The sequence below is a fragment of the Chiloscyllium plagiosum genome, unplaced genomic scaffold (assembly GCF_004010195.1).
Source record: "Chiloscyllium plagiosum isolate BGI_BamShark_2017 unplaced genomic scaffold, ASM401019v2 scaf_43702, whole genome shotgun sequence".
NCBI classification, from domain to species: domain Eukaryota; kingdom Metazoa; phylum Chordata; class Chondrichthyes; order Orectolobiformes; family Hemiscylliidae; genus Chiloscyllium; species Chiloscyllium plagiosum.
The window spans coordinates 1-1,726 of NW_025168662.1; the positions used below are offsets into that span (position 1 = coordinate 1).

Consider the following 1,726-nt stretch of genomic DNA (forward strand, 5'->3'; position numbering starts at 1 on the left):
ATAGAAATGTTTTCATTGAGGTTAATTTATAAACGTGCGCGAAAGAGGCAGCTTGAAGGTTTTGAAGCGCACTCGAGCTAGGTAGGAGTCGAACCTACAATCTTCTGATCCGTAGTCAGACGCGTTATCCATTGCCCCACGAGTCCACACACCATTCCCCGCGATCGGATGAGTCCCCTCTGCAATTCTGTGGTTTTGATGATTAAATGAGTGACAACAGTGAATCGACAAGAAGAATATTCAGCAAGGGAATCAGTTTCACTGCTTGACCTAGTTCACTTTGAAAGTTGATGAATTTCACCGAAAACTAAGAGCACACCTCACATTCAGATCACGTCTTCGTTTACAAACTTCGAGGTTACAAAAAAAATCACGAACTGTGGATGCTGGAAATCAGGAACAAAGTCAGAAATTGCTGGGTAATCGGTCTGACAGCATCTGTGGAATGAAATCACACTTAACGTTCGGGTCCGGAGATAAGGAGACATTTCTTTCGCCAGAATGTGGTGAATCTGTAGAATTCATTGCCACAGAAGGCTGTCATTGGAGGAAGCCAGGCCATTGACTATATTTAAAACAGAGACAGATACGTTCTTGAGGAGCAAGGGAATCAAAGGTTAGGGGGAGAAAGCGGGAAAATGGGATTGGAAAACCTATTATCACTATTGGCGGAGCAGAAGGATGGGATGAGTGGCATAGTTTCTGCTCCTCTGTCTTATGGACCTTTCCTCAGAACTAGTCTGATTTCTGATTTTATTCAAGCATACAAAATCGATTTGAAGAGAAAATTAGAAAGATTAGCAATGATGTGAACTTTAGTTTTCAAAGCTTTGGATTTCTTTTCAAACTGGGCTGAGTAGTTGAAATTATTCCCAAAATCCACAGAGAAGCTGCTATTTGAAAGAAGGAAAAAATAACATAAAAATACGGCACAACGTCAACTGGTGACCTGTGAGACGGCCCCCTTCAAAGCAGCTGATAGGTAACGCTTTCTGCTGACAGCTCTGGTCTTGGTTCATTATAGAGTTACACAGCACGGCCCTTCGATCCAAGCAGTCAACGCCGATCATGTTCATTTGACCGTCTGACCTGGTTTGATGAATCCTGTTGTCTGATTATGAGTGCTATCCTGCACGCTGTGTTCGAGCAAATGAAGACCATCTCGTCTAACAACAGTGGCAGGAGAGGTGATAAAATCCATAATCAGAGCAAATAGTAACAGATACGTGTCGAAATGTTTTCATTGAGGTTAATTTATAAAAGAGCACGAAAGAGGCGGCTTTAAGGCTTTAAAGCGCACGCGAGCTAGGTAGGAGTCGAACCTACAGTCTTCTGATCCGTAGTCAGACGCGTTATCCATTGCGCCACTAGCCCACACACCGTCCCCCGCCGTCGGATGAGTCCCCTCTGCAATTCTGTGGTTTTGATGATTAAATGAGTGGCAACAGTGAATCGACAAGAAGAATATTCAGCAAGGTAATCAGTTTCACTGTTTGACCTCGTTCACTTTGAAAGTTGATGAATTTCACCGAAAACTAAGAGTACACCTCACATTCAGATCACGTCTTCGTTTACAAACTTCGAGGTTACAAAAAAAATCACGAACTGTGGATGCTGGAAATCAGGAACAAAGTCAGAAATTGCTGGGTAATCGGTCTGACAGCATCTGTGGAATGAAATCACACTTAACGTACGGGTCCGGAGATAAGGAGACATTTCTTTCGCC

The 1,726-nt window shown here is 43.2% G+C and overlaps 1 non-coding gene across 1 annotated transcript; it reads right to left on the reverse strand.

The window, feature by feature from the left end:
- Window positions 1–1,301: 1,301 nt before the first annotated feature.
- Window positions 1,302–1,374, reverse strand: trnar-acg. The gene has a single exon. It is a non-coding gene; the product is annotated as a tRNA-Arg (tRNA).
- Between the last annotated feature and the right edge of the window lie 352 nt (window positions 1,375–1,726).